Source organism: Crocuta crocuta, unplaced genomic scaffold (assembly GCF_008692635.1).
Source record: "Crocuta crocuta isolate KB4526 unplaced genomic scaffold, BGI_CrCroc_1.0 scaffold564, whole genome shotgun sequence".
Taxonomy (NCBI): Eukaryota; Metazoa; Chordata; class Mammalia; order Carnivora; family Hyaenidae; genus Crocuta; species Crocuta crocuta.
The window spans coordinates 377,329-390,296 of NW_027533010.1; the positions used below are offsets into that span (position 1 = coordinate 377,329).

At 39.6% G+C, this 12,968-nt stretch overlaps 1 long non-coding RNA gene across 1 annotated transcript in view; it reads right to left on the bottom strand.

Annotated features, from left to right (window-relative positions):
* LOC144216425 (uncharacterized) overlaps nucleotides 1-9,672 on the bottom strand; it is a 22,795-nt gene extending 13,123 nt beyond the window's left edge. The window contains exon 1 of the long non-coding RNA XR_013330667.1: nucleotides 9,641-9,672. This is a non-coding gene — a long non-coding RNA (uncharacterized LOC144216425). The remainder of the gene's footprint in view (nucleotides 1-9,640) is intronic.
* Nucleotides 9,673-12,968: the final 3,296 nt, after the last annotated feature.

A 12,968-nucleotide genomic window follows, 5' to 3' on the forward strand; every position in this document is an offset into this window, starting at 1 on the left:
GTTTTCTATAATATAGAATTAAGTTTATTAGTTTCTGTTTGTTACCAGTTTTCCAGATAGATTTCTTGCTTTCTTTTTAAATTAATTTTTTCTCAATGACACAAAATGCTTATATGGTTCCCAAGCCAAAACTATAAAACAAAGCGCTTTGACAGAAGCCTAGCCTCCATTGGTATCTCTTCGGCACTATTTTCTTCACATCTCTGTATATAATCATTTTTATTAGTTTTTGGCTATCCTTGCATTGTTTCTTTTTGAAAATATTAGCAGCGCACACAGACACATACATACTCACACACTCAAGCCAATACTTCTTACCCGAGAAGAAACTTACAGTACACATTCTTCTACATCTTATATTTTTATTATTTTTTAAGATTTTTTATGTTTACTTATTTTTTAGATAGAGAGAGAGACAGGGCGTGAGCTGGTGAGGGGCAGAGAGAGAGAGGGAGACACAGAATCCAAAGCGGGCTTCAGGCTCTGAGCTGTCAGCACAGAGCCCGATGAGGGGCTCAAACTCAGAGACCGTGAGATCATGACCTGAGCTGAAATCGGTTGCTCAACTGACTGACCCACCCAGGCGTCCCGTGCATTTTACATTTTTAATTAATAGCATATTTTATAGCTTACTCCAAACATTTCTAGAAACTACTCCATTTTATGGATGTACCATCACTCTATATCAGATGATTGAGGGTTTTTAAATAATTTTAAAAAATGACTTTCTAATAATTTTACAAGTAGTTTATTATTCTTAATGAGATCTTTTATTTTTAGCTTATGACAATATTTTTCCCACTGAAATAAAAAACTAACTCTATACTGTTCTGGAAACATACCATATCCCCTTCTCAAGTGCAAGACAGTTGACTCTTATGTGAAAATGTTTATGTCGCAATAGGAAAAAAATGAAATGCACTTCTTTAAACCAAAGCAGAAATTTGTGGTTAATACTTCTCCTCTGACATGAACTGAAATATAACATTTATTCTGTGGGTTACAGAACACAAGAAAATAAGCAGAAAATTATTGATTTGAAGTCATAAACACTGAACATTTCTTCTAAGTTTTGATGGTGCTAAGAACTTGCTAAACTGTATCACAAATTTGAAAAATAAAGGTTTTAAGTCAAACAAGTTCACGTTTTACATAACACATCTCTCTTACCTCTGCCAATATATAAATGGCATAAATTTTGAATTCATATATTCAAAATGACTGAATACATATAACATCACATGAATATATCAAATGTGTATGTCACTGAAGCAGAAGTCACCAAGGATTTTCCATCAAACAATTCCACGTGTGTATAGCTGAGCACCTATCAAGCACTCTGCTAGCCACTGGAACATAAAGCTAAATTGGTTCCCTGAATTTAACTTTTCTACTAACCTGTGAATTTTTAAGGGTTGACAAAAGACAGGCATAATTTACAAATGCTGAAAATGTGCTAAGGAAGGACAATGATAATTATTTACAAACTACACTGGAGACACACAGAGGAGTTCAACTGATTAATTTTGGGGAAGCTTCCCAGCAAGTGGCAGCTGGGTTGGGCTGTGAAGGATAAATAACTGAGGGTAAGATGGGCAAAGGATTTCCTGGCAAAGGGGAAAAACAAAGGATATTCTATTATCCATTAGAAAACTCTACAAATGGCCTTTCCCAGGACTTAGAACCTATAGGGTCTCTAAAAAGTGCCCAGGCCTGGGTGATGCTCCACCCCTACAAAAGGACACTCAGATTAATTAGCCTAGAATGAGCCTGAACATAGGAATTTGTAAAAGCTCCCCAAGTAATTCAATGTGAAACCAAGGCTGATAATCACTGTAATAGTAGATGTCTCAAACTATACAAAAAGATGCAAATCCTTCATGAACAGCTCTTTTTAGCTCCAAGAAAGAGGGATGTCCTTTTTGCTTATAGGAATCCTATAGTTGCTATCTGATGCTATATCCTGGGTGTAATGTTCTCAATATTTCCCTTTCACTTTCAAATCAAAAAATGGTCCCCATTTTTAATGAATATTAAAGTCATCATTCTAAAACTGTTGTTTTGATCGATTTTATACATAGCTGGCGCTATGTGATGATGTTCTTGGCACTAGTGACAAATAAGGCTTCAACTTAAGCCAAATCTACTGCAAGTGAAAGAAGATTGTCCATCTTTTTGGCCACTGATGCTTAATTATGCATTTCGTTAAGTAAAGTTTTTACTTTAAAAGGTTCATTACTAACAATTAGTCTTCTCTCTTTTCTTTTTTCTTTTTTAGTCTTCTCTCTTTTCTAATTTATATGCACCTGTTTCTAATTACAGTGGCATCATGTCAGCCTTAGAAAATGCTACTTAAACTCTTTAGAACAACTTGGACATTTCTGCCTACCCAACAATATTTATCTTCTGGTTTAAGAATTAACTCTACTTTATTTTGTCTCAAATATATTTCCTGTGCTTTTCTAGTATAATGATTTTCATACTCCCCCAATATTTAAAAGGTAAATATGAGCACTTATATTTTGTTTCTATTCTGAATGTTTACATCTCATTGAAGGTGGTAAGCATATCTGAATGAAAAAGGAGACAGTAAACCCTAAAAAATATTTTACAACCATTAGATTTTTTTCTGATTCTGTGACCCTGCTTATCACTGAATGTTTGTGTCCCCCACCCCACCCCCTGCCCCACTGAAAAAAATCATACGTTGAAGCCCTGATCCCCAATGTGATAGTATTAGGAGGTTGGGCCTTTGGGAGCTAATTAGGTTGAATGAGGTAATGAGAATAGAGCTTCTCTGAAGGGATCAGTGCCCTTATTAGTAGAGGAAGAGCCAGAGCCCTCTCCCATTCCACCATGTGAGGACATAGAAAGAAAACCACCATCTGCAAATCAAGACGTAGGCTCTCAGAAGAAACTAAATCTGTTAGAACCGTGATCTTGGACTTCCCAGCGTCTAGAAATGTGAGAGATAAATGTTGCTTAAGCCACCCAGTCTACAGTATGTTGTTACAGCAGCCCAAATTGACTGAGACAAACCCTCTGAACCTAACCTGAAGCCACATTAACTAATGTCGGAAAACTCTCCTGCCAGAAAATGTGATTACTGTCTCCGCAAAGGAATAGCCATAACAAATTCTCTACCCTCAATAGCACCTTAAGTTGAAAGCACAGAATTCCATGTTATCTACAGGGGCAAGTGGGAGGAAAGATTTACTTATAACAATCTATTTTTGTAGTATTAATATGGGATTTTAAATATATAAATTATCATTGACTAGTTAATAAATTCCTACTTTAGGAACTTTCAGAATTTCAACATAAATTAATCTTAACAAGGATTAAAAAAATGACAGTTCAACAAGATCATTTGATTGTTTTTAGGTTACAATATATAACATGTGGTATTATAAGTTGAAGATATGAATGCTACTTTTTAAAAATTCATCAAAATTAATTCCCTCTAAGTAGTGCAAAGGACATTCTCTTACCAGAGTAAAGCAGGGGGAAAATCTGTTTTCACCATTCTCACTCTTCACCTGGGTCATCTTCTTTATCCCTCCCTGACCAACTACCAAGTTCCGCATGCTCTCTATGACATTCACCCCAAGCCTGCTGGACCCCAACGCGCTCCTGGGCTTCCTCTCTTACATCAAAAGTTCGCTATATTTTTTTATCATCTCCTCTGATCTCAACTTTCTGGCAAGGACTTGATGAACAAATTCTTATACATACATTCATGGATGACAGTAAGTTCATTCCAAGAACATTTATGAATTTTCATAATTATCATCTAGAGTTCTATTTTAAAATGAGTAAGCCATCCTAATGCTGAGCATTGAAGTGATATTGTTTAAAATAAAAAAACTTCCAAAAGACTAAGTTTCACAACTCTGTGTAACTCACTTAACATTTCTGATCCTCAAATTTAGCAACTGCAAAATTTATATGATATCCACTCTCTTTGTTGAGAGGATTATATGCAAAGAAATAAGTGAAAGTACTTTGAAGCTTTTAATATCTATAGGAAGATTACATTTGTATGCAAATATGTGAATACACATGCACGCATACACATGTATATAAGACAGTATTATTTACTCAATATTGTGGAGCACATGAACCTCTTAGCCTTACCTTCTGCAACTGTCAAACAAATGAGCGACCGGTTAAAACATTAGATGAAAAGGAAAGGAGAAATGACCTTTCGACAGATAAAGATCACTAAATACCTTGGAGACTACCACTGAGGTGCCCAGAGCTTTTAGAAAAATGGCCACCATTTCATACCTTTAGCCTTCCAAGTCCAATATAGCTGAATTTGACACAGTGGGAGAATACAGAATAAAAATGGCCCTGCAGGTAATTTCATCCTATTATGTTTATTTGAAAGGAAGACAACTGAACTCTATGCATTTCTTTCAATGTTCTTTATTACAGTTTTGGTGCACTGATCAGAAATGACCTACAGCTATGTGCTGAGGGCTGTAATTTCACTGGAAGTATCGCAGTAAAAAAATTGATGGCTGTGTATCCGAAAGGAGATAACCCAGGGAAGCCATCAGAAGCAAAATAAGATGGTCTTAAGTAAACCCATTTAGGACTAGCCTATCGTGTGGACTCCACCACTATAAAATTATGGGTTGGTCAGGAGCAGCCAAAAACCTTGTAAGATATGCTGAGGAAACAAGTTCAGGCTACTGTGTAATCTTAAAGCTGCTGAGACAGGAAAATCACTAATTGCATTTTCTGAGTGACATTTTTTGATCATCCTACCTTCTCATGAAAGAGGATTTTCTGAAAATTGAAAGGGTGTTAGGATGTTGAGAAATCAGCCCAGTGGTGATGTGTTTGCCCGGAATATCATTTTCTGTTTTTGTGGGGATTAGCAGGAAGAGTTGTTTTTGTTGTTGTTTTCCCCAGAACTCATGCCATGTCTGAGCAGTTATTTAGGACGGGCCTCATACACAATATTTTTTCGCAAGACTACTGAAGTGGATAGAAATTCATGCCAACAAGACAAAAATGTCAGTGGCTCCCTCTCCTTGTAATTTTTCAGAAGAGTCTTATATAAATGTAGTGAGGGGAACAACCTATAATGGGATTCCTTGGTGAGGAAAAGAAAGAACAATATAATGAATGGGGAGCTTCAGGGCAAGAACAACATCAGCAGGAGATAAAGACAAGCTGAGCTGTGTTCAGACTGAAAAATTATTAGAGAAGCAATCTCTAATCTCTGCTAATATGTTAGTGGCTGTATGAATATAGCAGCTGAATCACTCATGTTGTGATAACTACTCTTTTCTGCATGAAGAAAGAATCAAAATAGACAAGTTCTGGGACTGGCGAATAAATGGAATTGCAGCATTTTAACATAATCATTTAAGGAAAGGCACTGGGCTTTTGGAAAGAAAGCTACTTCTCATAACCTAAAAGCCACGACATCACCTGGGTAGGCTGATGAACTAACTTCCCAGTCAAGTAACTAGAGAAGTTACAAGGGAGAAGACAAAACCTACTAACCTACTTCAACCCCTTCAAGGTCCTCTTTTCTACTCTCTGCCCCAAAAATCCTGAACTAGACTGTTGAAAAATCTTAACAGGTTTTTTTTTTTTACATTATTCACAGTTACTTAATATATATCTCAATAGTCCAATGTTACTTAATATTAGATAAGTGTTAAAATGTTAGTTTTAAATATCTATTCGATTCAGCACTACATTTTATTTATGTGGGTTCAGCCTTCATGGTTTGCTGATCACATGACAAGTTCTTGGCCCACAACATTTAAACATGAGATGGACGTGTGCCACCTAACTATTTAAAAATCTAAATCACACTGACTTTCATAAACTGCAGACTTCACACTCCCCCCCCCATATTCATATTCCCTACCAGTTAGTCAATCTGGATATGATAAAAATGTTGAGAAGATTTAGTGTTGGAGGAAAAAAGGTGTAGAAAACTTTCTCACACTATTAAGTAGCATACATTATTTCTAGACAATTTATTTAAAAAAAGATTTATTCAGCATCTACTACATGTCCACCTATTCCCAAAACTTGGGGAGATGTAATAAAGAATAAGAACAGAATCCTTATTTGGCTGAAGATATATATATATGTATATATATGTATATATATACATACACACACACATACATACACATATATATACATATATATTCATACTCATTGTTTATACTTGTGGGAGAGAGTTATTATACCTAAATTGTAAAAACTGTATTAAAAATAGTAATTAATAAGTAAATTTTCCCAAAATGATCAGGCAGACATAAGATGACTTACTATATGCAGCATGAATTAGAATGAATAATACTGTGAAATTTTGACAATTACTTTACTTTTCATATTGTTTCCTTTTTGCATTTTTGAAGTAACAAAGTAAATGAAGAAAGGGGGGCTGGAATCCTAAAAGAATTATTCTGGTCCAAAATGGATGTGCATTGTCATATTCTCAGCCTTCCAAAGGCTGCCAAATGTCTGTCTATTTTGACTCAGTCCATCACAGACTAGCACGGGGAAGCCCAAAGCAAAGGAGGAAAGGAGTCCTCTCCAGGCAAGATGCTTTTTCCCCCACCTAACAGCTAAGCAAGACGAACCCCAGCTGGCATAGTGCTAACCTTGGAGTGACCTGCCAGCCGATTAGGACTAATGTGGGAAAACGAACGTGAGGGGCCAGTCAGGTCAGGCCTGGACACGGTGAGAGAGAAGCCGTGGGGGGATAGGATCTGAGTTGACGATGTAGGAGGAGATGCTCACAAGGCTCACCTCCACTGAAGAGCTGGTGCTAAGAACCCCTCCTGGTTTCTCCTATTTTTATAACAGAGCCAGGAAAAACAAAACAGAAACAAAAAACAAAAAAACTCTCGTAAATTGCTTCTTCCTCTGAACTATTGTTTATACTATTTGTCCCTGAGTTTATACATCTTTATATTGCTATTTATCTTCTTGCAACATTTCCCCAACTGTTCTATAAAACTCTCTTTGAATTTCCAAAACCCAGTGCATAAATTGTTGTGTAACAGGAAAAATGTATTTTAAAACAGATTAGAGTGCTTTTCTTTTGCTGCTTTGCGCACGAACTTTTCCTCTTTCAATCCACAGCCCAAGAAGTATCGGGAATTTTTTCAGCAGCAGAAATACAGCCTATATACATTCGGCTTCTGATGCCCAAAATAAAAACGTGAGACCAAATTTTCTCTTAGCCTAACTTTATCAAGAAATCCAAGGCTTTTCTACACTTCAGAGCTCCTCCTTTCCATGCACACAGACAAGCCGGGCTAACTTGCATCGAGGTTAGGGGCTGGGATTCAAGATGGCGATGTGGGAGGATCCCGGGCTCACCGCCTCCCACAGACCCCCATCTGCGGCTACAGAAGGAACAGAAGGCGTAAGAGCTGAGCCACGGCTACAGATGGGCGAACACACGAGGCCCGCGGCCAGGCAGGTAGGAGACGCTCGCGCACCGTCGCCGGCGCAGCAGCTCGCAGCCGAGGAAACTCAAACCCGGGGAGCTTCTCCCTAAGGAGCAAAGGGTTTGAACCCCACCTAGGGGACCCCAACATTTAAGAGACGGAAAGCCCATGAGACATCAAGCTTTCAGAGCCAACAGAGCTTGCAACCACAAGAGCCACCAGAGAATAAGAGTCTGAGAACCTCGCGCGCAAGGACTCACCTGCCCAGGGCCCAGCGCAGAGGCAGCCGATTCGGAAGTGCCCAGACTGTGTGGACAAGGTTCGTTCGCTAATCCTGAAGCCTCCGCCTAGCCTGAGCCGCAGGCATCTAATCCCTCACAGAGGCCTGCCTGCCAGGCGGGAACCATCTTCACGCCCTTCCTCTGCGGGCGCCATCTTTTCTCCCGCTTTCCTTTTTTTTTTTTTTTTTAATCAAAGCAGAGCCCCCCCAGCCACACACATACCCCCCCCCACACACACACACAAGGACACACACACAGAACCCCTATCCCTGCTGGCGCCTGCTGTCCGCTCTCTGTGCCGTGCCTCGGAGCGCCAGTATTTCTGAGGAGAGTTTTTACACGCGTGTGATGCCTCGGTTTCTGCACCCATAGGCCAGTGGATGGCCCTTGATCCCCTGGCTCCAGGGGCCAGAGGGACTTGGGATCTTGAGTCCCAAGGCAACATAACAATTTGAGACTGTTCTTGGACGACTACTACCCCCAGGGCACTGCGCGGACCGCAAACTAAAACACCTGAGTTTTTCTGTGATTGAGGCCTCTTGGCCTCTTCTGAAGCTTCGACCTGAGGGGCAGGCTTTAGGTTTAGGGCCAGTGGAGGTGCTATCCAGGAATATAGGCTGGTGGACATGGTCTTTGCACTGTCCCCTTGCCTTACTCCAGTTCGCCGGTATCTTCCGAAAGGAGCTTACACCTTTATGTGGTACCACGATTTTAGCAGCTGCACCAGGGGACCCCTCTACATCACCTGGCTCTGGTGGTCAGTGGTTCTTCTGAAATAGTAAGAATAGAGGCGTTCAGAGAGTGTGAGATAATGTGAGAGTTATTTGGGTCCTGGAGGAAAGATCTATTCCCTCTAATTCTCAAGGTCTAATTCTCAAGATCCAATGGGAACAAATGTACAAGAGTATAAAAAATGCCAAAATAACCCCAAATATATTTCAGAGAGAATATGACAGCACCTAACTTGTGTTATACTTGTCCAGCATGGCAAGGCAGAGACAGGACAGCAATGACTATGGAAATATCTATTCTAGATCAATGAGATCATTAAAGTTGTGTGTCAACTTGGGTAGGCTATGGTGCCCAGTTATTTGGTCAAACACTACTTAGATGTTATAAAGATTTTTTTCAGATGTGATTAACATTTAAATGAGTAGATTTTAAGTAAACCAGATTACCTTCCATAATATGGATAGACTTCCAACAACCAGTTGAAAGGGTTAAGAGTAAAAACTGAAGTCACCTGATGGAAAACTAATTCTGTCTCTAGATAGTCTTCAGACTCAAGACTACAGCAACTCTTCCCTGGGTCTCCAGACTGCTGGCTTGCCTTGCAGATTTTGGACTTGTCAACCCCCACAATCATGTGAGTAATACATGCAATATACATCCTATTGATTCTAGTTCTGTGGAAACCCCGACTAGTACAGTAGATAAGCCTAAAATGTCCCCCTGAGCCTGCATTGCCTGAAAGTCATGCAGTTCCTGGGTAGAGGACTAAGAGATGCAGAGAGAGCAGCAGAACATCTGAAACTAGAGATGAGGAGGAGGGGGCTGCAATGTACAGAACTTCATGACCAAACTAAATGGCAGCAACTATGGATTTCAGCAACAGTGATTCCAAAATTCAAAGCGATTCCAAAAACAGCAAGTCACACCTCAGAGGATGCCAGCTTCCAGACCCCAAAGGCCAGCACAGACTAACCATACCACCAAAAAAATTTAGGGAGGATACTAAGAAGAGCATGTGAGCCAGTTGACACCACCCAGCCCTCTATAAGAGCACATCAGTTTCTTACTGAGCAATCTGCATGTGAAGAGGCAACATGAGAGACTAGAACAGCCCTGACATAAAATCTGTACTTTGAACTCACTGTTACATCATTAAATACACTGGGCTAGTCCTAAAACCAAACCTACCTCTGTTGTCAAGATTAAGTTCATTCCAGGAGAGGTGGTATCAGCAAGATGGCAGACTAGAAGGTTTCTGCTCATATTGTTCCTTAGCAACAATTATTTGGTAGCCATGTACAGACAAAAGTGCCTTTGTGGGAGTTTTGGGATCCAGATAAGACATGGCAAAACCCCACTGGAGTCCAGGACCAAAGAGAGCCATTTTGAGACAGCAGGCAGGTGCCCAGGTAGCAGACTGTCCAGCTAAGGTCCCCGTACAGACACAGAAACAGCAATGTCCCTTTGTGGACTTGGCTACTCCCCCATTTGGCCTTGGTCCCACCACTAGCACCATCTGCTAAGGGACCCTAGTAGAGTCACATCTGTCCTTGCCTCCACTAACAGGCCCCTCTAAAGTCAGTCTGGCAGTGAACTCTGAAGTATCCCATAACCCAGCTCCAGGCCCTTTCAGCTCTGGTCCAGAAGTGCTCCTGTTCACCCAGACATGGGCTGGGAGACACACCTGTCAGTGCCCTTGAAGGCAAGCAAGCCTGTTGCCTTTGGTCCAGCCATGAATCCTGAAATGGTGTTGTGATTTGGCTCCAGATCATTTTAGGGAGCAGTCCTGACAACATGCCCTTCAGTGCCTCCAAAGTCAAGGCCACTGATAGCAATCCAACTGTGGAACCTGAGTCCGCCCTGTGACCCAGCTGCAACTTTACTCACTCCTGGTCCACCAACCAACCCAGCAAGATGCACACCAATCCGTTCTCCTGGTGGCAGGTCTGCAGACCTCAGTCCCAGGTAGGGACCCCGAAGCAACCTTATGACTTGGGTGCAACCTCTCTCAGCTGCATCCAAGGCAAATCCTAACCATCTAGTGACCTGCCCAGTGATCCAACAGAAGCCCTACAAGGGACTCAGTGGGAGCAACCCCATCTGCATATCTGTAGACCCAACTGAAGACCTTGAAGTAGACCCTTGTTTTAGCACCACCCTACTAACTAAGGTCATAGAGGCAGTCCTGTCCACCCAAGGACCACCTGCCAAAGCCCCTGATCACAGGAGTACGGTTGCTGAATTGTATAGTAAAAGTATGTTTAGTTTAGTAAGAAACTGCCAAAATGTCTTCCAAAGTGGCTTTTCTCAAAATGCATTCATTCAAAGCAATGAATGAGATTCCTACTGTTCCACATATTCGCCAGCATTTAGTATTGCCAATGTTCTGGATTTTGGTTGTTCCAATAGGTAAAAAGAGGTATCTCATTGTTATTTTAATTTGCAATTCCCTAACATGTTCGTTTGCCATCTGTTTACCTTGTTTGGTGAAGTGTCTATGCAGCCTTTACTGCTCATTTCTTCAAACTTTAAATATGAAGGAACAAATTCACCTACTTTTATAATAACCTCAAAATAGTTTTCCTTCCTGGATTTCTACTGTTTCCATCCTGAGATGAGACTGAAGAATCAGAGTTATCTAACTGGGGGGAAAAAACCCAAGTCACTCACTCATAATCTTCTCTGAAAAAAAAAATAAATAAGTTAGAATTGTTATTTCTCTCAGGTAGAAACCTGGACAGACGGCATTGTACCTGAAAATAATAATAATGCACATTATCCTGCTAGTCTGGAACATTTGCCGTTTGACTTCCATTGTCCTGATTTCACCTCTAAAACATTGACGGGACACAATGGCTATCACTGTCCCAGTCTGAATGATTAATCTGAAGGACTAGGCTATTTTTGAATTGTCACTTTAGTTTTATGAGCTATGCCCTCACTTGTTTCAAATGCCCTTGTATTTAATTCCTGTCAATTTTATGGCCAAGTAAAACAGGGATCAAATTACTATACAAGCTCTGGTTCATGAAATTATTTAAACAACTATTAGCACTGGACTAAAAATACTGTTACTTTCTAATAACTAATACATTTTCAAATAAGTAACAAGTCAGGATTTTTATTTTCTGAAAATGTGTTGTATCAAAAGATAATAAAGTACCGCTGAGGAAAATCGAAAATACCTTATTAAACCATGTTTTGGCAGAAGTATGGTTTAGAATATGAAAGTGGTTGTTAATGGGTCTCAAGCAATTTATAATAGATTTATAGACATGGCTATTAAGGATACTAAAAGTATTATAACATAAAAAAAGAAAAGAAAGAAAGTAAAGAGTCATAAATATAGGAGAGACATAAATGTAGGCCATGGTCAAAATATCCTTAGACATCAATAATGTAGATAAAGTTTAGTCTTTATTTTCTAATACATCTTAATTTATTGAACCAAATATTCTATGTAATGGTTCAAATAAAAATCCTATATTCTTTTAACCTATTGATTTTAACATTTATGATTAATATCTATGTACCTTATGCTCTAATAGAATCTATGCTATAAAACTCCTGTTTGAAAGTGAATATCCAGGGACACCTGGGTGGCTCAGTCAGTTAAGCACTTAATTCTTGGTTTCAGCTCAAGTCATGATCTCTTGGCTCATGAGGTTGAGCCCCGCATAGGGCTCTGTGCTGACACAGTGGAGCCTGCTTAGGATTCTCTCACTCTCCCTCTCTCTCTGCCCTTCATCTGCTAGCACATACTCTCTCTCAAAATAAATAAAATAGAACTTTAAAAAAAGTGAATATTAGTCTAATGATAGTTTTGTCAAATATTATCATCAAAAATAAAATGAATAAATTTAAGGGCAGATAAAATTCTAAAACAAAACAACAACAAAAAAAAACCCCACCTATGATGACAGTCTGTAGGAAATTATTAAAAGGCAGAAATATCAAGGCATCATGACTCACTAAATAAGTGGAAGTTCTAGAATATTTTTGGAACTCCAAGCAACTCAGAAGGTCATTTGGTCCATCTCCCATGTTTAGATAAATCTATAATTAAGAATGATGCTGGGCATATAGTTGTCAATTGTTCTAAAGATGCCTGGAACATTTTATGATCGTTCATTGCAGTACCAACATTTATTAATTACATTCTAGCATGTCTTTCTTCTCTTGCCTGAATTCTCACCTGCCACTATTTCCTCTGCTTTACCTTCTGAAAGAATTGCAAATAATTTCTCAAAAACCAGAGCAGTGTTGATCAAACATCAGTCCAATCAGCATTTTCCCCTAAATTAAATAGAAAATACCAGAGACACCCGAGTGGCTTAGTCGGTTAAGCATCCAACTTCCGCTCAGGTCATGATCTCATGGTTTTTGGATTTGGGCCCTGCATCTGGCTCAGCTCTGACAATGTAGAGCCTGCCTAGGATTCTCTCTCTCCCTGTCTCCGTCCCCCCCCCCCATATTCCTTCTCTCTCTCTCAAAATAAATGAATAAACTTAAAAAA